This window comes from Phalangium opilio, unplaced genomic scaffold (genome assembly GCF_054372755.1).
Source record: "Phalangium opilio isolate 3A_F unplaced genomic scaffold, DU_Popi_V2 ptg000113l_1, whole genome shotgun sequence".
Taxonomy (NCBI): Eukaryota; Metazoa; Arthropoda; class Arachnida; order Opiliones; family Phalangiidae; genus Phalangium; species Phalangium opilio.
This window is the reverse complement of record NW_028324209.1, coordinates 5,602,173-5,623,965: the sequence shown is the minus strand read 5'-3', so window position 1 is coordinate 5,623,965 and position 21,793 is coordinate 5,602,173. Positions and strand designations below refer to the sequence as shown.

The window sequence follows — 21,793 nt, the reverse complement described above, 5'->3', positions numbered from 1 at the left end:
ACTGTATATATACATAGTTTTGAGGCTATTTTGAGGACCAAAATGCGGACTAACACTTTGTCCTCCAAGTAGCCTAGCCTCCTTGTGTAAACCATATGAATCCTCCTAGTCTAAAAATTATGTTTCTACTCATAATTATTTAGTTATAACTTACCTTAATTTTACCGTGGTAATTAACATACTAAGATACCAATTTCAGTTTTTTATTATTTCATCAAGGTAATTAACCCAGTAAATTACCACCAATTAATAATATCAGATTTTTTATTATTTCATCGTGGTAATTAATCCAATAAATTACCTTAAATAATTTCAGGTTTTTTGTTTATTTTCATGATGGTAATTAACCTATTAAATTAGCACCAATAATTTTTAAAGAAACTCTTATTTTTACGTACTAGAATACTAGGTAGGGGAATATATATTTGTCTCTCTCTTTTTTTAATGCTTATATGGGATCTCTTCCAGCTAGGGGTCTAATTAATGGGCACTGTCCATGGAGGTTTCTAACCGTATTATCAATTAACGGGGTAAAAGTATTTTTTTCTCGCTGCTGTTTCTGCGGTGGTCCCTCGTGTTTGGTTTTGTTTTTGCTTCCTCGAGCCCGCTCTCTTTCGCTGTGTGACACGTGATACTTTTTCGCGATTGTCAATTTGCGCTGTGACCCCGGCCGCGTGCCTCCTTTCGCCTTGGGATTGTTACACCACCAGAAACGGAAAAAAAGAACCGAGTTTTCTGAGTTGTGGTTACTTGTATGAGATTAAATAGAAGTTGGCCAATATTGTTCCCAAAAGTATTTTATCATGTTTATATACCATACTAGTAGCAAAGGCAACCGCCGTTGTCCCTTGGCCATTTTCAAAGATGACGAAAAATCTAAATCGGTTGAAATGCGAGGTCAATGTTGTTAAATCTTTCAGGCCGCCATTTTAAAAGATGGCGGCAAATCGAAACCCAAAAGCAATGAGGCCCGTCTATAGGATATAGGGAACCCGTGTACAAAATATAAAACAAATCTGTTGAAACGCAATGAACGTTAATCCATATAGAAGCTTGTTTTCACATTTCTGGCCGCCATTTTTCAATATGGTGGCGGATTAAATAAATCTTTTTTAGCGCGTGCCTGCAACTTAAGAGCAATGTCCCTGCAAAATTTCACCCTTCTATGTAAAGCGGTTTGAACTATAGGCGTTGATTATCAGTTAGTATATAGTAAGTGAATCAGGACTTGGACGTAGCATTGATATTAGATAGATACCATATTCGAACGCGACTTTAATATCTGACACTATATTTCATCGCGGAATGTTTTATATTGAGAGAAGAGTGAATGGGTGAAAGAGTATGAGCAAAAACCCCTTCGCGCTCGTCTCCCGGAAGAGATAGAAAGAAAAATATATATATGATCTCAGGAGGCTATACCCCTCAGCTTCGTCCATACATGCTCGAGAAAAACAAACTTTTGCAGTCAGATAATACAAATAGACATTTTTTTAGCATATACCCCTTTCTCTTTTTTGCGCCTTATGGAAGTGCCAATATAAAACTTCCTCTTCTTGATGGTTCCGAGTATTCTTCCGTTTAGGGTTAAGAATATATAGCGCGGTTATAGGTTTGATAATATGGATGGAAAAACACTGCTGTAGGATATTGAGCTATATTGTATACCACAGTTGCGTCACACTCGAAAGATACTTCCCGGAATTTGCGGGTTATAGTAAATACGAGTAAATCGTATATTTATTTAGCGAAACCAAAGATAAGTATTTATTTTTCAGAAGTCATAGTAAAGAGGTAACGTGTATCAACTCATTAGTAGACACTTTTTCATTTAATTCGTTGGATAAATTTTAACTGGTCTAATTAATTTCGTATATTCATTTAATTGCTAGATAACGAATGTAATAATTTTAACGATCAACAGCACGTAAATTTCCCACAAATTTCTACATATATGAACGCCGATTTTGTAAATGCGCTTCGAAAGTCCCGTGTTTTATATTTGAACGGATATTTGCAAAAATGCAAAACCACATTACATCCATATTGCCCTAAATGGAGTCCCCGGTGCAGTTATAAGCCGGAAAAGGGGGATTTTGCTTCATTCCACCAAAACAGCGGCTGTGTTGAAGAAATCTTTTCCCCCTATTTCCCGTATAATAATGAATCACTTGTATACACGGAAATTTTCTCCATTTGCTGAGCGTGCACGCTGGGCAAAAGCAGCGCGGGAAACGTTACTTCATCCCAGTACTTTATTTTATGACGTAATTAAAGTGATCTTAAATAATAAACAACTCCTCTATAGCCGCTCTGAGTCTCTTTTCTTTTTCTTTTTTTCCCGCCTTTTTCGAGAAATCTGGAGTCGAGTGTGTGTCGCGCGCGCGCCTGTTTGAAGCAACCCTTTTACGCATTAAAATGGCGGGAATTGTAAGAGGCGGGTAAGAAATTTCGCGCTTTTCCAGATGCGTTTCTCGCGAGCTCGCGCATTTTTCATAATTCTCAACCCTTTCCCCGTACGCTGTTTTAGAAATGGGGCTTTTTAAGAAGTTAAAAATGCTCGCGCAATGACCTGTTTATTAAGCCTTGACGAATTAAGGCTCATTTAAAAGAACGAGGAACTAAATAGCGCAGACAAGAAGTTTTTGCTGATTTTTTTTTTAAAAAGGAATTTGTTTTGCGTTGTTTCTGTTTCTTTTATTTAACAAATGGGTATGTATTACTTGAGACAAAGTATCATTACGACACTTAAAGAATGCCATTTCTTTCTTGAGGAATGTTTAGTTTTTAATTTGCATTCCAAATCTTGATCTTGACAGATTTAATGAAGAATGGTACAGTCCATTAACTACAATGATAATATTTGCCCTTTTAATATGTATACTTTTATAATAAGTATACTAAAATATAGTCGATATATCATACACTTCGTTTCGTCCACCGCACCTTTAAACAGTCAAAACTCTTCAAGAACTACCCCCAAACTCTTTTACTTCAAAATATTCATTCTAAAACCACATTATCCAAGGCATCCCGGGCTATAAAGCATGCGGTAATCCCCTCAACGCATCATGCTCCCCTTTAATAAATGTTATATCGAAAAATCCATATGTACGCGTCGCTTCTTCCATCAACTATATCGATTGTCAAAAGCCTCTGGAAGAGCCTCTGTTTTACTATAACAACACGAGGGAAGATTTGCCATTTGACTTCAAATGATAACTTCGGTTTAATCTGATTCTTCTTATAGAGTGAAGTTTTCACGTCTAATTAAAGGCAGGCTCGCGTGGAGAGTTTTGAGTTTTCCCCGCGAGCTATAGTAGAAAGGGCATGCTAAAGTAGAGTCCTTGGAGTATCGCTTCTCCCATGGCTGGTAATATATTCCTCTTAGTGTCATCAATAAAAATGTCATTCTTTTCGCGGAGATGACGATGAAGAGGTAAATAGTCCCTGGGTAGGAATTATGTTAATTTCTCAGTTTCCCCATCCCGGCTTATTTCTTTTTTTTTTACCCCCAAAAGTGAACATTAAGTAAAATACTCTTCACTACCTTCTTTCTTAGCTTCTTATTTTCATCCTGCATTTATGAGGAAAATATTGTAAGTAAATATTTTCCCGTGTTTTGTGAAAAAGAAAAAAATCTGGTGTTTCTGATAAGTCTGCTCGCCCATAGATTAAGGGGGATGTTCTTTGGGCGATTTTGAGTCGAAAATGTTCTGTGACATTTTGCCCTAAGCGAAACTGATTTGAGAGTTTTAGGGATGACCCCTAATTAAATTATAAATCATTGTCTTTCAGTTTCTTAATGAAATTTAAGGGGTCACCCGTAAAATACTTTGACCAATCTTAACTCGAAAACAGGATCTCATAGAACATTATCGACTCAAAATCCCCCAAAAGAATATCCCTCTTAATTTCTGAAAGACTTGTCAGAAACACCCTGTATATTTTAAGATGAACTTTGAACTTGTTTTATCTTCAGAAAACAAAACCAAAATAAAAACAATTTTTTACAAAAATATCATTTTTATATAAGAGTTACAAAAACAAAGAAAAGATACGTGTGTATTTCATGAGTCATTAACTCCGGAAAAATAACATTTACGGGGACATATCCTATTTATTTTTATTTTTTTTATTTTAGACGAACCAAAACTACCAAATCCTTTTCTTTCCAAGTTGATGAGGTTTTTTGTCAGTACATTATCGAACTTGATAAAAAATTTTAAATTTCGTGTTTATTTGTTGTACTTTCCTATAGGATATAGAATTTGAAAGTACTTAAATTATCTTCACCACTTCCTGTCTTTCAGGAAGCTATTAAAATACGTCACGACCGCACTAAACCAATTCCATTAGCCTAAAATCTACCGTAAAATCCGCCATATAAGTATGAAGCCAAGTCCAGTTTATTGTTCATAAATATTGCGTTATAGATGAGAACTTAGCGTATTTGAAAAATGTTTTTAATGCCAAAATGACAATCAACAGACGGACTTTTTGGTTAGCCAACTACCAGGGGCTGATAATTCTTGACTTTTTGGCTAGCCGACTTACAGGGGTAAGATCTGCAGAAAGGTGTTCGTATTTTCCAAAAAAAAAAAAAAGAAATATATATAAAGTTCAAAGTTACAGCAATTTGGCACTCACCTTGATGAAAGTTTCTCTTCACTGCTCGCGTCTTTCCTCGTCTAGTGAAAGATGATGCGATGGAGAAGCTATACTCTTAGCAGCTTTCGGATAAAGAGAGACTGAAAGCAAAAGGGGTGAAATTTATTATTGATTTCTTTTTATTCTTTTCAACCTTTCTCCTCTGGTAGTTATACTACTATCCCGGCATGCCTTGCCAGAGGATATACGCTTGACTCGTTTCTCGCCCATACTATCCAGCATTACCACCGCTAAGTTTTCTCTAACACAATAGGCTTAAACTAGTAAGATACTGCACGGAAAGGAGCAGGGCGGGAAAGGATCCTAGATATCTTCATTTTTTATCAGAATTTCCGTTAAGCCTCCAGGTTTTCCCCATTAGGGTTATAAGGGGCAACCTTGTTAGGTGTTCTGTTTTTCGCAACCAACTTCGACACGAATATGGTGCATTGTTTTTTATGTAATGTTATAAACCTTGCTTAAGAATGGAGCTGTTGAGAAAAGATTTTTTTTAAATCTTACATCTTGTATTTTATTTTATTTTTTTATGGCAGTTTTCTGATTTATGATTTTGAATTGCTATAAATTTAAGAAGAACATGATTGGATTGAACCATAGTATATCTAGAAGAGGTGCCATGGGTCAGGGGAGATTTCTAAACGTCATGCAATATAAAAATAAGTTTAAACGGTTTAGAGTTGGATGAAATTAGATTAAATTTGATAATAAAAGTGTAGATTACGAAATGATATTTTTATACTGTTAACATTGAAAACTTTCGGGGCTAAAACGTTGAGGGAAATCGCGGGAGTCAGGGGGGGGAAAAAACTGGTTATTTGAATCTGAAAATTGTGTGAAATCTGTCGTAGAATCTCCAATTGAGTCAGTGAATATTTCTACAGCCTTTCCTGACGTTTTGGGTTTTCTAAAATACGTATCTTTTATGGATACGCATCTTTTATGGTAACGTATTTCCCTGCAAGAAAGATATTTCCTTCTATACGACGGTTCGATCTAAACACAAACTAAAGTTTGCACTTAGGGTCGAAAGACTTAAAATTCAAGATAACCTTTGAAAAATCAAAAGTCGAAAAGGCAATTCCCCTACCTTCGAGTCCCTCGGGGTTTTAAATGGAAGGAAAACACGTTAAACCTTTCCATCTGAACTTCTTTAAGTTTCCTCGTAAAGTAAACCTTTTAGACCAAGGCCCAATCCTAAGCCTACCGATTTAGACAAAATTAGTAAAGGAATTAAATGCCCCAGGTCAGTTATTGTGAGTTCCAATCTAAAGTCGTCGTAGGGATTATATATTTAGTCTACCCTTATATAGCTATATAGTTTTAATACAAATATAATTTATCACGAGAACCATTAACCCACTAGTCTTTTAGCACGTACAAAATAAAACTATAGAATTAACTTGGTATATTTCACCCAGAGTTTACAGTGTATTGAAAGCTAGGTTCACCGTATCGCTAAGTGATTTGGTGCAGTGTTTACAGCTGGAGTTGCCTTTCGTAGTGTGTTATTCTGTAACTTAAAATGAACTGTGACGACCATAAATATCTTCCAGCATCTTTATCCTCGGTGTAACGAAAGAGCTAATCCGATGTAATATTCTTGACCCAGATATCAGTCCAAAAACACCGATACTTTAATCGTCCTGGACATACACGCGCCAGGCACACGCAACTACAACTCTAACCCTTCTTCTTTCAAGGGACACTGTCACGGAATCGTTGAGAACCGTTGCTCGGTCTAACAGTTTTTGATAAATTTTATAGTTTCACAATACCACTTTAATCCGAAAGTATAGTTTAAAGAGTGAAAGTTTGGGGAGAACCACACCCTGGGGTCGCGGCTAAACGCCCTAAACGTTGTAATTTCAGGCTTGAGCTAACCCTTTCATAAGTGAAAATCCTTTTGGGGGTGGGAAATCATTGAATTCATCTAGCTTTCTCAAACTTGGAAAGATACTTTTTTTTTTAAAGAATGGGTTGGTTACTAAGGATTTTAGCCTGGTAGGGTGTGCAGTACGTGTGGTGTTGTGGAAAGCTATGTGGAAAGCAAGCACAGTCAGACGCCATCTTTTGAGCGCGAGTAAGCTCACGCTGAAAATTGATAAATGTGCTGGTGATGAGCCGTCATTTTTTGATAGATGATCCAGCGGTCTGCGTTTCTCTTTCTTTCTTCTATAGTTTTCAAACTGGGATAGTCCATAGATATCAAGAATATATAAGTAGAAGTCCTTCCGCATCTTAGTGAATGGAGTCCGAGCTTACAAGTCGCTTACTTATTCAGAAGTTTCTAGAGGCATTTACATTTAGTATCGTCGCGCCTTTGTTCGTGACTGACATTCCCTATTGGTAGTTTCGGTCCGTCTGCTCTGTAAGTGAGAGTTAACCCTTTGGTGCACAGTCTGCGGGATTAAATTGAGGTACGGTTTATATCAGGAATGCATACATCTAATCATTGTGCTCTCATGTTAAGTTCTGTGCGGGTTTTGTGGTCCGGGTTTGAGTACTCCATCACGCCTCATAATTGTGACGTCTTTCGAACTGTAATTTCATTGGTTGGTAGAAACACAAGGTCCAAGGAGCATCGTGATAGATTAGGTAAAATTCGTCATACGTAATGATTAGTCCAACTCTTCCTACAAAATCTGCATAGATACATTGAGAAAACAGTTATACAATGATTTGAGTATTATTACTCATATCGATGAGAAAGGGTCTGCATCTGAAGGAACAGTCTTTGGCAGAAAAAAAGAATGCATTATCCCCAGGGAGCGCCCACCGTAGGTCCGCCCTTATTTTTCAGAACTCTATTATCACCGAATGCATAAAAGGTTAGGGCAGCGTGGTCAGGGCAGCCCTGCAAGACCCCATCCCTTGTCTGTTATGAAGGATTGTGTTTAGAATTAGTTTCGTCATTGAAAGGTTTTCAGCCTGATTTCCATCCAACGTAATCGGTTAATGCTCAGTTCGCGGTTTTTGGCGCAAATTAGGTTTTTTTTTAATGTAGGACTAACAAAGGATACCTTCCAGTAAGACCACGCCTTCAACACAAGGTCAAACTTATCTTTTTAATTTTCACCAAAGTTGTGATAGTTTTTATACTGTACACTGCAGTGTGCTTAAAGTTAAAGAAAAACATTCAGTTTAAAAACAGTTTTGCTAACTGTATCTTTTCCCTCCATCAAAAAGAACTTTACTTTATAAATGGACTTCATTTCGGAAGAATAACAGAGAGGAAAATAAAAAAGACAAAATAAGTGTACAAGCCAAGTGAGCACTCTACAGTCTCCAAGTATTACGCGTCTCATCTTTCATTCCAAAAATACAAACAAAAATACACTCGAAGATAGCGTAGCGCAAAACGAGATGGGTCATCTATTTCTTGACCGTGTAATATAAATATCAATATTACGGAACGCCCTTTAACCTCGTTTCTAAAAATACGCAACTTTCACGGTTGTATCGTTGGAACTTACGTGGTTCTAGACCTTAATCTTTTCTTTTTATAGCCTCTATTTATCATAGAAATAGCGTTAACTTCGCTCGTTCAGTTCCATATGAAGTATAGTATACAATTAGGCAAAGAAACTAAAAATATATTAACACATGAAGTTGTAAAATGACCCTTACCTTTTCGTATTGTTACAATTATTTCATTTTTTGGGGTTAAGAATAATCTTTGAGACTGTGAAGAAATAGAGTAAATAGAAACCATAAAATGACCCTATTTGTGGAAATAAACCTTCGATACCTTTTGCAGTCCTTACTTTTTTAAGGGTAACAAAAATCTTCGAAGCTTCTGATGAACTGGGAAGGGAAAAAAGGAAACCTTTCTGTATACTGAGCTACCTATATTTTACGTTCGGATATAATAAATGGATTTTCGATTATTAAGTCCATTACATATTTTTTCATCTCCTTCCCTTATAGCGCTTCTTGAAATATAATCCCCTCGATGGTAAATTTTCTTTTTTTTTCCTCACAAAAAATCTTACGCATCGTGTTGTATGAAAAACTATATTACCTTTTCTTTGGGAATAAAGAGAACGAGCTCAGGCCTTATCGAAATTACCATCTTAAAAAATTTTGATAGGCCCGGATACTTTTTTATCCTCCATTTTTATTATTATTATTCTTATTTAAGGAATTTCTCGTTTAATTATCGTAAATTTAGTTATCTAGGTGAATCTAATTGGAATTTTTTGATATTACAAAAACTAAAGTGTGTTAGCTCTTTTGTTTTGAAGCAGGGTTGCCACAGTACCTGGAAATCCTGGAAAAGTCAGGGAATTTAAAAATGGGCCGAAAAGTCAGGGAATTTTAAAAATTTCAGCAAAGTCAGGGAATTTGATTTTAGTGGGTAAAATTTCCGGGGATAAGTCTTTATTGAAAGAGTAGTGAAAGTTTCTCCTCATCCTCTCTTAACACAGAAAACTCTAGAGCAATCATTAATGTCTAGAATTGTTTTTGTAAAGTAAATAATCTCTTAGACTGTTATTTATAGTTAAAATGTTTCTTAATCATTTTGGTGCAACAAATACATCGGAAAACTTAATGTAGAGAGTTTATAAGCACTTAAAACGTGCTGTAAACATTCACACTTTCGGCCTAAAAAGGTCAGGGAAAATCTCAGAAATGGGTCAGGGAAAACCCGGAAAAGTCAGGGAATTTGGTCCTGAAAATTCCGTGGCAACCCTGTGAAGAGTAGTTATTGTAGGGTTGTTTGTAGCTCCTGTATGTTGGTTTCTCTCTGAACTCGGGAGTGCAGCGGTGGGAACACTTCTACAGGCGTTTCATGCGTTTTTTTTTTTCTTTTCCTTTCTTATTATTTTTTTTTAAGAAAATCCGCGTCGAACTAGGTTACTCAAGCGAGATAATTCAATAAAAGGGTACCTACCTGAAGTTTAAAGAAAGAAGTCTTAAGTAAGAGAGTTTTGCAACAAAAGATATGTATGGATGGTTCCATTTAGCAAATTAGCGCGCGCTCTGCATGGAACTCCAAACAAAGTTTTTTTTTTTCTCTTTTCTTGAATCTGTCTTCGAACTTTCTTTTTTTTTGGCTTTATTTGCACTTATGGCATGTGATAGTTGCTAGGACGACGGTGTCCCCATATTTTTGCCCTAACTACAGGGAAGAAATTGGTAATTGGTGCAGTTTCTCCCCACGTTACCTTAGCAATTTTCAGAGTCTGGCCTGAACTAGCGAATTAAGTTCTTTGTATATCGAAAACCATTAAAAGAAGCGCCTTTGATTAAAAGAGTGTACGTTTTAGGAGAGGAAGGTGGGAGGTGTTACCTCTTTGTTTAAGACCATTATGGACCTCCCTTTGCCTTTAGTTCAAACGTTTCCTATTCAGGCCGCCAGATTTCCTCCTGAAAAGTACAAGGGAGTTACCTTCTAAATCGCAAAGAAAAAAAGGAAATTTGAAAAAATTTAAACCTTTTTCTCAAGGAAGTATATATAGTATACTTTCGGCTTCATTGTTCTCAATAATGTGATAAACCTTTAATTGCATTTGAAAAATCTTTACTTAGGAGTTACGTTCACTACCCTCTCTCCCTTTCCACGTTTTGGATAAATAAGTTAAGAACAGTTTAAAATAGAATATTCATATTAGAAAACGTTTAGATTGTTTAAAATTTGGTGGTTTTAGAACTTTTCGTTTGTTTATTGCTAAATTAACCCCGATTTTTATGTTTATTGTAACGAACATTTGTTTAATCAAGAAGTGATATCTAGTTTATTAGGGAGAAGGTATAAGATGCCTAAGTATTCGCGGGCCATAGTCCCAGTCCCCCTTTCAAAATAAAAGAGGGGACGTAAAAGGAGGCCGGGCTATTTCGCCTCTCCTCAGCCGGAAAAAAATACGTTATTTTCGTCATTCGCGTCGCGCTGACGTGAGTTTTCAACAACCAATGAGATACTTGTAATTTAGAGGCGGGCATTAACTCCGGACCTACGTTTGGACTGGAGATAAAGCTAGAAATGTGGCGAATTTATATCTTCTCCCTAGTAAATTAGATATCCCTTCTTTGTTTAATCACGAGTCCACTGTACAACCCAATTTTATCTTTGAAATTTCTTTAGTATTAACTCTTTCCAGACGATGCTGAACAAATAGGCTTAACTTGTCACACGGATCTATTTACGTTTTGATATTTCAATTATACCCTCATATAATTAAAAGTTATTAAATAAATTTATTTATTACAAATTTCCCAAAAACCTCCCTTCACCCTAAAGCAATTTTATTCTACGGTCCATTAGAAATTAAACGTTTAACTGTAACGAAAATTGGTATGGAAATAAAAAAAAATAACCCTCATCATATACATACCTAATTCTTGTCGGTTCTTGCACCAACCACAGATAAAAAACTTATAAAAAACGTCTTGGTTCAAAATGGTTCGGCAACCATTATTTAGGTATAGAGTCCAATCTTTTTTCCTTTTTTTCTTCCTGAGCCCGTTAAACCTTTCGAATAAGGAAATAATGTAACGAGAAGGAAAAAAAAATTCTTTAACTTTATGGATTCATGTTTTGTCGAGCGTTTTTGTGGATAACTTTGGCTTTGGTCCAAAGTCATTTCCTAAACCCGCTTTTCCCCTTTTTTTAAATACGTTCCTATTTTGGGTGTTATGGCCCTATTTTGCCATCCCCCTCCCGCCCCCTTAGCTAGCTGACCCAAACCTTTCTGCTTCTATTCTTAAACTCTTACATCTCATATTAAGGCTTAACTCGCCTCGGTTTCTTTTTTTTATTTTTTTACTTCGAGGAAACTAGGGCCTTAATTCTTTGTCGATGCGGAAATGAAAAGGCTTTAGGGAAGGTTGCATTGTGTCTTCCTTTCCTGGGAAGCCTTTTTAATAGAGATTTCCAAACCATTAATGAAAGACTAATAATAATTAAGATCCTTGTAAGGCGATAAACTCGATCGCTTAATTAGATTTGACTAATCAGCGTAAGACTTTAGTTAGGTGCCGCCACACGGACAAATTTTCCTGGCCGAATAACGCGTGTTTCACGTCAAGTTTTGCGCCCGCGTGTATGCGTGTATGAAGTAGATTAATTTGAAGTTAAATACATCACCATTTTTGGAATTCTCTCTCTTCCAAGTCCAATGACGGGCTGTGAAGATATGTTCCATAAATATGACGCTTCCTATACTTTGTACTGCTTGAGGCTTACTGGTAGCTAGTTCGAGAACGACGCGAGAATTGACTACACTTGATTTTGCAGTCCATTTTCCTATTTAGTCTGTTGACAGCTCCTCATCAGGATGTATGACGTTTCACCTACGTTACTTTATGACAAGGTCACAGTTACCAGTGACAAACTTATGGAACATATCATATGAACTTATATGATAATAACATCCATTGTTTAACTTGTTGAAATTACATAAATTGATATCTTCCGATTTATTTGCTTTGGTTAATGCCATGCGTGTAACGGATATGGCCCCCTATAGCCCCTTTGTTTTAACCAAATTTGAATTTAATTCTATACTCGATAACTCGGGAGCTCTACCTGTCAAAAGTTGGGAGGCTCCTGCAAGTGCAGCGCACACTCCTGTTTCAAGAGTGTTGCGCTAATGAAGGTAAATGTATTGCTATAGGTCCACCGCTATAAGATTATTATCGTTTCGTTTTCATTGTACAGTTCAGGTTACCACACAACCCCGAAAAATGCGCCGCTAATTAACTAGTAATTATTAATAATTAGTAATAGCTAATTAGCGGTTGAACTCGCGATGTAAAATTGATTGTCATTTGTTTTACTATATATGGCAAGTTGATATAAATTAGAGCTATATAATTATAATAAGCGTGACTGTCTGTCTGCGAATAACTTAAGTAATATTAATTAACTTATTCACAATCGAGCTATAAAATGGTGGGTATTTATATTTTTAATTAATATTTTAATTAGATCAAAATCACAGATACCTTACAAAATATTCCCAGATCTAAATTAAATTCTTAATTAAGGTACTTATTATTAGATTGGATAATTATAATTAAACCAACTTTCCACTTAAAAGTTTCGGCTTCCGGATTCCTTTAATTTTAAATCTTATAGTCTGGTCGCGAATGTCTTCGAAATTTTATCCACTCGTTATATTTATATTCAACCCTTTCCTCCCTCTGTATAATTTTAAGCCTTTTGTGGCTTTTCTTATATAAAAGAGAAAAATAAAAATCGAAATTTGAAATGGGCGCGACTGGGAAAGCTTCCTTCTCCCAAAACCTTCTCTCGCCTTGACTTTTCATAGATAACATAAACATATTATATGCCATTGAATAAAACTTCAATGCGGCCAAACTAACAAGCGCGTGAAGCTTCGTGAAGTATCTAGGATTTGTATTGAGGTTCGTAAATATTTCAAATGTCTATGATTCTGACCGCTTCAATCTCTTCCCCCCCTTCTATTCTCCGATCCATGTAATGTTCGGCTTTACAATATAAGCCCATCTTTTCAATGGACGCTGGTTTGGGCGCCTTTTAGATTGGCCGTCGTGTAACGCCTTCAACAATGAGAGGGAAACGAAAATCGAATTGGTCCGGCATGAAATGAATTCTAAACGAAGACAGCACCCATCAACCTGTATTTCAAAATCTATACAATTCAACACCCCTTTTTGGTTTTGGAACTCTTAAGGCTGACGTATCTTGCCTTACTGACAAATTTTAACCAATAAAGGGTTATTTTAAAGGGATAGTGAATGAGTATGATTTAGGGTAAAATAATTTTGGGTTTTCTGTTACTGAACGCGGCGGAGTTTGAAGCTACTGCTTCGAATGTTATGTAGAAACTCCTGCTGGGACCAACGGTGCCGGCTCATCCACTCCTGTTGTTAATTATAACGCAATTCTCTATGTTGGAGGAACCGTATCTCGATTATCAATATTATTTGATACCTTAGCTTTTAATTAAACCTCGATTAAAATTTGAGTCAAGTATGACGTAAAACGTACTGAAACCGTTACTATTGGTTACTAAACACTGGACGACAGAAATAGCAACGACCTATAATATATTCAAAAGCCTTTCAATGTATGTTAGCTTTTTTTACTCTTTATGTAGCTCGATACAAATTTAAGTTTTATTGACACTGAAATATCTTAAAGCCCATTGAATAAATACTGACTTTTCAAAGTGTATTGACACAAACCTAAAAATCCCGTTATGTAAACGGTAACGTTTCTGACCCAATTAGCGCGTCAGTTTTACCAAAAACAGGAAGTAAAAAGAAACATGTTCGTAGAAAAGAAATAGTTTGTTTGAATTCCCAACTGAGAGTATATATTAATTTCCGGATCTGATTGGTCCGGCCAGGGCTTCATTTGCAGAAGGGGCTAGTGCTTCTTGAAAAGCGGTTATACATAAAGAAGAAGAAAGACACGTCGCCATAACGTTTTCCTTGGAAATAATTTGATTCGTTTTCTTTCACCTTATCCGTCTAAGTGTACCCAACTAACTAAAAAAACTTGAACGTTTTTGGATGTGGATGGGTAGGTAGATTGATTGATCCCGGGCGGGCCCAGATCTACTCAAACAGAAAACCGGAAGAAAACTGTTTTCCAGTAGTTCATAGAAACGTCGCCGAATGTTGCGAAAGGTAGCGCGCTGCGAATGAATCCGAAGTATTTATAGTTGAGCAATTACTCAGACTTTATTCGGTTCCGAAATGTGGATAGACTTAGAAACGGGTGCGCTCTCTTTTCATCTCATTTCATTTTCCGCTCTTTTAGAGATTCTCTCGGTACGTCGCACTCTTGGAATGCCTCAAAATTGACTTCTTTTGGCTTAGAGTTTCCCGCGTTCTTTGGTTGTTGCTTCAAGTTTCGCTTGCCCGGATTAAAATCTAAAAACATTTCTACTTTTCTTTTTTCATCATCATCCTACCTTTTATCTGTTCGCCGTAACTTCGTTAATCAATGAGAGGTTCAGTTTATGCGTTGTTTTTTCCTTTCCTTCGCCTTTCTCTTTATTACATCGTTTGTAACGAAACATATCACGAACGTAGGTGAGCGCGCGACTCGTCTCGAATACCAAAACATTTCGCAAGAAGGACGCGCTGAGCCTTAGGGTTAATTTTAGCAAGTTTCTGGGCTCTCGCACTTTTTTTGAAAGAAGAGTGGGAAAAAAATGAGGATCAGGAACCAATTAAATTTGGTCGCTTCCTTAACTTGCCCCGATATTATACCAGCTTATTTCATCCAATCAGATCGTGCGTAGCGAGCGTTAGGTCAAGACTATGGCGAAATGAAGTGCTCAAACACATCTTTGTTTTTTAAACGAAAATTTTTTATTTTAATTTGTTTTTATACAGTTCAGTAAGGAAAAATCATACAATTTATTGATTTTTTTTCTTTTTTGGCGGAATGTAGAATTTTAATTTATAGCTGTTGCCTGAGCTCGAGCCTTAACTGTATCTACATTATCAAAAAACTGGACCAAGGCTTATTTGAAAATTGGAAAAATCCCACAATTCTATGGATATTGAGAGGATAATTTCCGGAAATGATTTGCCTGGTCTTTAACCCCAACTTCGATTTAAACAAGCCAGGCCAGCTCCCATAGAGCTGCAAACCAAATAAAACGTAACGTACCTAGCTCTGCTCCATAAAAAGACTAAAACAATAATTCCTAAGGAAAGCCACGACTTCTCCTTGTGCAAATAAATGCTCTTGAACTACGTCGGAAGACGGGGAAGATTCCAAACCCTCCTCATAACCCGAAGGAAATAGCCATTGCCGAAGTAGATAAACTCAAAGATTCCGTATTAACGAATAGCGTCATTTTGACGCGAGCCTGAGCATAAAGTGGGCGTGATAACTTCGGGTTAGTTTTACGGAACTCCGACTGACAAAGTCAAGACTCGAGTTTTACTAAAAGGAAAAGTCAAGCGTAGACTCTGAATGGCGGTCCGAGCTCGTTTGTTAAGCTAAGAATGTCCGCTCGTCTCGTAGGCTTTCGAGACCAAGTCCTTCCCAAGTTTTATCAGGAACGACGCTGGAGTGTTTTGTATGCCTCTGTATGGGTGTATTGTGTACTTGGACGTCTAGACGCTACGTAGGGATCTCAAACCATACCCTAGTATTTAGAAAACGCTTTTCCGGAAGAGCCGCGGGGTGGGTAGGACATCGCGTGGCCCGGGGGTAGCGATAAGACTCCCTTTTCAACGCGTGTTACGTAAGGAATGACACCGGGTCGTACCGTATACGTACGAGGCACTTGGGACACGTGAAAGTCAAGTCATATACCAACGACACAAGGTGGAAATGTCAAATATCCGAGAACAAATTGCGAAAAAGAGTCTACGGGGAAAAATTAAAAGACTGTCTTCGTGAAGTTCCTGCTGGAAAATGTTTTCGTAAAAAATTATTATTTTTATCGTTAAAGCGAGGGTGACATCGTTTATAAAGCTATATACATGAGAATTAACTATATCCATGTCCATGAATTCTAATTCACTATCTGGTGGTAATAGGATTTGTGTCCAGAAATTCTGTAGTATATACGTCAAACATTTTTTCTCCATCGGGGAAATTGTAACGTATAGCGTCCACAGATCTCTCATCCTCCCGCCACACGCTTGGAAATCGGAGAAGGCAGTAGTGGGAGGATGTATGGTTTCTTTTGGCGTGACGGCGTGTATAATTTGGTTATTTTGACCCCTCGGCTCGCTCTGGCCAGGCTAAATTGATTGGGAAGAGAAGGAATCCACCCCGAGAAATTGCCGGGTGGCTCCTGCCGCGCGCGCGCCTTATCTGCTAGCCGTTTTTCCGCTTCTCTGGATAAAAAGCTTCCCACGATTCCCTCCGTTAATACAGCTTCCACCCTCTTTCTCTCACTCTTCCTTCCAATCTTCTCTCTTATCCTCTGTCCTATGCGAAATTTCTGGTCGCGCGTCCTTCCAGGAGGGAAAGAGGTGATATGGAGTCGAAATGGTGATGGGCGCTCGATCTGCGGCAATGAGTCTACCAGTGTGCCTTTCGCTTGTTAAGTGCTGCCGCGTAGCGCCATTGTATTTGTATGAAAACTAGCTTGTTATTTAAGACAAAGGGAACATCTTCGAAGTCTTTGCACCGGTACGACCCTACCGAAATGCTGAGGAGGCTCGTTGGACTTTGTTGCCGTAGATGGTGGCACGACTCCATCCCAGTGATCCCACTCTGCTTCAAGGTCCCTCTAAGCTATATTCGGGATGCTTTTTCTGATATTATTATTTTTGTGCCCAGTGTGAGACATCGTTTCAAGTCCCTCTTACCTTTAGGATGTTTTTGGGTTGTGGTGAGAAGTATTGCAGTTGTTCTCGGTTGTACCAGTTACACAGGGTTCCTATAGAACATGGGTATGTGAGGGATACGGGGGTTTTGCAAGGCGAGGGAAAGTGTCAGGAATTAAAGAAATTTCGCAAAAAATGAGGGATATCATTTGAACCAAGCATCAAGCAATGGTAAATGTGGTCTGAACGTGATAAATTTGACTCTGGCGGAGTCTTTCCATCCACTTAACGAAGACAGTTGTCCCGGGCAACAAAGTACAACTATCATCCAACAACCCCTTTAACCCAGCTAGCTTGTTACACCCATTGGATCAAGGTCTAGAGGATATGTTCTTGCTTGTATGGGGGTGTATATGGATTTTGGCTTTTGATCCTGTTTCCTTTTACGATTCATTGGCTGGATAGGCTCCAGGGGGGTTATCTGTAGGAAAGAGAAATTTTTTGGGATAGAGTGGGTCGCGTTGTTACTCGCTTGATAAGATTATGAATTCCGCCTTCGGTGGCTGATCGCGACGCGCTGTGAGGATGCAATAATAGTGCAGCCCAAGGAAAAGAAACAGCGGAAAAATGGACGACTTGGCGAGTTTTTCTCCCCATCCAGAGTCCTAGACTCCCGTCCGGGTCCCAGAATAAATCTCCCTCGCTTTATATGAATCGTTACACTACATATCCAAAAAGTTGATTAAGAAAGAAATTGTAAAATGTCTATCTCTATCCTCAAAAGGTACCTTGCCAAAAACGTAATAAATGCACAGAGATAAGCATATACTAACTTTCAACTACAGTTATATTATGATAACTTTAGCTTAATCTATGATTTGCCAACAGAATGTGTCCCCTTACTTCTATTCTTATTCTGGTTTCTGCAAGTCCTTTTCGTAATCCGATTCGACGGTTTCTTTTTGTATATTCGATGACAGTGTCTGTAGTCCACTTAAGAATGCTTCGAGTAACTCGTACTAAACTGTTATTCTAGTGTGCGGTGACGTTGAGCGCGGTTTGTTATCGCCTCTTAACACCACATTTGCGATCGTAGTGGGTGCAATTTTTCTTTGAGACTCGAGGCTACGTTGGCGGTTTTCATGCATTTTTGTTGCGTCGAAATTTGTGGTAATTGTAAGTTTTTCGCGGATCACGAGTCCGGAAAAGCAAGAAGTGGTACCAAGAGGCGCCCCCCCCCCAATCTGTGGACATCCTTTTGACCCCACCATTTTGAAGAGTCAGAACTCTGCATTTATAAGAGATACAGGAATAGCCTTATACTCAGTCTTTACCTTTCCAGCGATACCAAAAACTTGGAAAACATAGGGCCGTTGGAATTGAACTCAGTCACGTGTCAGATCTGTCCCATTTATATTCGTGACCTTAATCTCGCGTCGGTTTGGCGGGAGTTCTAATGTTTTTCTTTCCCAAAGAAATATTGAAATTGAAACGCGGGCACGTGTTTCCAATTATTATTAAAACCCGATGACGCAAAACTCCAGTTTTTTTCTGCTTATACGCAACTTGGTCCAAATGGTCGTCATATCTTTTTTTCTTTTCTTTTTGCTTCTTCAAATGTCTCCCTTGACAATTCTTGCATGCGCGAGCTCTTCTCATCTTCACCCATCTCTATGGAAGAAGCTGGGCGGAAGTCAGTGACATCTGCAGCTTTTGGGAGGGAAAAGTTCAGGCTTGGGAGTACGCCGGGTGCACCAGCGTTTTACGAATGAAATGGTGCGCGCGAACGGTTAAACGCAATCCAGGGTTAAAGGTCGTAACGCGGGCGGAACACGTGCCACGTGTCACGGCTAAGCGGTATTAGCCCACTTCCGGCCTTCTTCGTGTAAATCTTTTAGAGGGGATGGGTTCCGCTTTCCATTTCGCCTTATACAACAGTTGCTAAATTTAGAAAATTAATGGGTCTTTTTGTTTTTAAATGAAGTGTTGGGATCTGTGTTGTTGTGGGAATTTCACTTCATTAAAGTTGGATTAGAGCATCCACCAATTATTGTCATAAATTTTAAAGAAAAGTCTCGAGACTTAGCGTCAAGTTGAGTTAATTAGTTTTTTCGAGAATTGCTTTATTAATGCCAAGAATAACGAACTATATTTGTTTGTTGAAATCTATTGACGTTGGGATATGCTGGTTGATTTCCCATTTGTATTGCGAAAATAAGCTTTAAAAATTAACTAGAAAAGAAAAAGAAGCGTAAGCCAGATCACCGACCTATAACAGAAGGGGTAGTATTAAATTGTAAGGCATCTGATTTAATAACATCCTGCTTTTGTTGGACAATGTCCACTAGCGTATACCAGAACGGAGACATCTTGTTTCGTATAACTAATGCCCTGGGACAAAAGATGTTCATCCTGGTAAAAAAGAGAGGGTTTCTGTCTTCCATAAAGCTACTCAGTCAGACCCCGTTAGGAGATGACCGTGGGGCAGTCTCTAAGGTCGTTCGGAAGCCGATTCAGTCGGCCGCTTTCATTATTGACCCTTCAATGACCATACGAGTGTGGGAGCTTAGGAGCTAGCTCCAAAGAAGCTGGCCGATGCTGGCTTTAAGGCTTTCCAGTTCCCAAATAAAGGGTAGAGAAACGTACACAGAGGTAGATGAAACCAAAGTTCTTTCATTTAAGTCTGATGTGAACGCTATACTCTTTTCGTAATTGACTTAATGATAACGTTGGCCTTATCTACTTCTGACAATCGGAGAAAAATACTTTTTTATCCAATTTTTGGGCTCCTTTTGAGGGTAAAGGGGGGCAAGCGAGCGCGAGTTGGCTGGTCTTTAAATGGGAATTGGAGAGACTGCAGCGCGGCATTGGAATTCTTTCTCATTCTGGCCATTTCCCGGACTCTTTGTCAAATTGATCTTACTGAAATAAAGCTTCCTTTTCCTTTATATTTTTCGGTGACTTCGCTATACACCCACTTCCACCGTCTCATACAGCTTATGTTTCTACTCAACTTCAGGGTTGGGGTAGCGTAAGATGATTTAGATTTTAGTTCGATGAAGTTTTGTTTTAACGCGTTGAATCATACTTTACGATAAATGTTTTAAACAGCCTTAAGAGTTGTGAATCGTGAAAATATTTTAATATAACATTGATAACTTTGTCCTAAGAAAGTTGGGTTGGGGAAAAATTGTTAGGGAGTCTGAAACGGTTCTCCCAACGATGTTAAAACTGTTGCAAATAGTTTCCGACCCACATAATAGCAACTGAATTATTTAAGGTCAGTTTAAATTTTTCAAGCTTACGCTATTCATATACGTACCCCTCCATCCCCTCGTCCCAAAACAATGGTCCGTACAGTCGAAAAGTTCGCTTCATTGGTCTTTTGGTTATATCGATAGTGACCCGCAATTCTTCCCGCTCCGTTAGATGGCCACGAGCTTGGAAGATATAAGATGACGATGTCCCTTGTCCCCCAAACCCAGAATCCTTTACGTCACACAATAATCGTAGTCGCAGTGCCAAGACGCGTTAGTTTTTAACAGCGATAGAAGAAAAATATTGATTTCGTATTATGTTATGGAATATTTTTTTCCACCCTCTTCGGTCTATGTACTTTATTCTGATGCAGGTGCGTATCAAAAATACTCCTCGACTATGCAGATTTTGGAAAGGGTTCCTTTTTTTTTCACCGCTTACCTTGGAGGCAATTAATTGCAGTGTATCGTGCATCGTGTAATCGACCTTTTCGATGTAAAAAAGGGGTAGGTAGCCTTCAGTACGTACATTGCCTTCCGTCTCTGCGCACTCTCATGAATCAAAAAGACTACGGAGCAGACGCCAAAAAAGTATGGTCGAAGCCAAAGTTATACCCCCGGGCCTTTCCCTCGTAGTTACATCGAAATGGACTATTAAAAAACGCGTATATTTTGCGATCCTCTTGACCTTGCACCCATCATGTTGTTGTCTTAACCCTCTGATCACCAACCAAGATGTACACATAGTTTTTACCATAGGTCATGAGTCGAGAGATTGCAGAGAAAGAATCAGTACTTGATTAACTTCCCTAACTCACAGCACTGCCACCCAAGTTTAAACTGAGAGAAAGGGCTAAGGTGAACTAGGGCTTCACAGAGATTTACTGATAATCTCCTTAAGTTCTTTCTTCCAAGCTACGTCTTTTTATGTATATTCCGTTTCAGACCGAGAGTTCAACGTGAAGAAAAAAATCTATCTCTTGAAATATTTTACAAATTTCTTTCTGGTAGCCTTCAGTTCAATGTAAAATGAAAATGAGACGCGATGCAGGATAGAGTTGGGTCCTCTATCTTCCGTGTTTTATTTCGTGTAACGGCCCTATTCTGATTTATACGGCCTATATGTAAAGGCTGTTTCCGATAGAAGTACATACGAGTGAAAGGGTTCTATCTCGACTCAAGGAGTTTAGAGGGGAGCTCCCAAAGCACCAGACAATACATCATCCTAGTTTTAAACCCTTTTTTTTCTCTTCGTTTCTACTCCTTTGAAGTTCTTATCCTCTGGAGGTAAGGATTTGCTGGAATTTTTCCCTTGGGCTACGCTCGAAGTACACAGAGATACGCTATATAGACAGTATATAGTGTACAAGGATTACAATACGAAATTCTGAACCTGCTGGTACACTGCTAGATATTAACGTTTTCATTGTGGAACGGTACATTTAATACAATGGTGCAAGACTTGGTTCCCGATGATTTTGCTTGGTACTCGACATTTATTTTCTGTCCCGGAGATTTTATAAGTCCAGTGGAACAAGGATGCCAACAGGGACAGGGAGTATAGTTGCCGGGATATGGTTAACGTTACTGAATTCTCCGCGAGTGTAGTAGTTGAAAACCCTATCCAAATG

General features: G+C 38.2%; 1 protein-coding gene across 6 annotated transcripts in view; it reads left to right on the top strand.

The window, feature by feature from the left end:
- LOC149623538 (uncharacterized) overlaps positions 1-21,793 on the top strand; it is a 112,251-nt gene that overhangs the window by 71,566 nt on the left and 18,892 nt on the right. The window lies entirely within an intron of this gene.